The sequence below is a fragment of the Monodon monoceros genome, unplaced genomic scaffold, assembly GCF_005190385.1.
Source record: "Monodon monoceros isolate NGI ecotype Baffin Bay Population unplaced genomic scaffold, NGI_Narwhal_1 Super_Scaffold_12, whole genome shotgun sequence".
Taxonomy (NCBI): domain Eukaryota; kingdom Metazoa; phylum Chordata; class Mammalia; order Artiodactyla; family Monodontidae; genus Monodon; species Monodon monoceros.
This window is the reverse complement of record NW_021703768.1, coordinates 133,549,135-133,550,139: the sequence shown is the minus strand read 5'-3', so window position 1 is coordinate 133,550,139 and position 1,005 is coordinate 133,549,135. Positions and strand designations below refer to the sequence as shown.

At 46.3% G+C, this 1,005-nt stretch overlaps 1 pseudogene; it reads left to right on the top strand.

The window, feature by feature from the left end:
• Nucleotides 1-573: 573 nt before the first annotated feature.
• On the top strand, nucleotides 574-704 carry LOC114893529 (annotated as a pseudogene).
• The last annotated feature ends 301 nt before the right edge of the window (nucleotides 705-1,005 follow it).

Genomic DNA, 1,005 nt, shown 5'->3' with positions numbered 1-1,005 from the left:
CTGGACCATCCAGAAAGCCAGAAAATAGGGAATTCCCAGGCTGTGGCTTCCAGGGGTCAGAGCAAGATGGACAAAAGAGGATAATGGACCTAGAGGGGGAAATGAAGACTTGTACACACTGCTACACAGGGATGCTTCTCTGCAACTCGGTCCTTGGGAAGAGTCCTTCCTCAGCAAGTCAAAGACAACAAAAACCATATAAGTGTTCCCTCCTAGTCCATGTGGGGTCAGGAAGGCTCAGAGCAGAGAACTATAGGGCAGCTAACAGCACAGAGGTGGATTTCTCACTGCCCGCTGCAGGGGTATTACCTTAATTTGGCCAACCTGTCTGTGATAAAGGGGAGAGAAGCCCTGCCCAAACCTCCTTGGGATCAAAGGCATGACCTTGGAATTCCTGGACTTTGGTACCTAGGTCAGTACTGGTGTTCACAGGGAGAGTTACTGGTGTTTCAGGTGGGTATTTGAGAATTAAAAATAGGAGAAGGTAGGGTTGGGACTGGCTGTGTGCAAGAGCATATGTGCTGTCTACCAGTGCTTGGAAGTCAGGGCCACTTTTAAAATAAAGATAATCTTATCACTTCCTGGCCTTTTGGCTAAGATCAAGTGTAGTATCTGTTCTTATCCACTGAAATAAAGGCAATCCCAAAATGAAGGCAGTTTAGGTGACTTGGAAAGGCACATTCCTCTTATCTATGCCATCCTTGCTTTAATACTACATCTCTCCCTCAACACACATGCACGTGCATACACACACATCAACACACACACACACACACACACACACACACACACACACACACACACACACACACCATGCCACATCAGGTCTCTCAAGCCCAAACCAGCCTTCCATCCCCTCCTGAAGTTTCAACCCCAGCTTCCACTGAACCCCCCTCCTCACCCTGATTTGGTCATATTTCCTATTTAGTTTAAATCAACAGTCTGATTTTATCAACAATAATGCTTTATGGAGGTTTATTTCTTCAAACAGACTGTGCTCCTCTT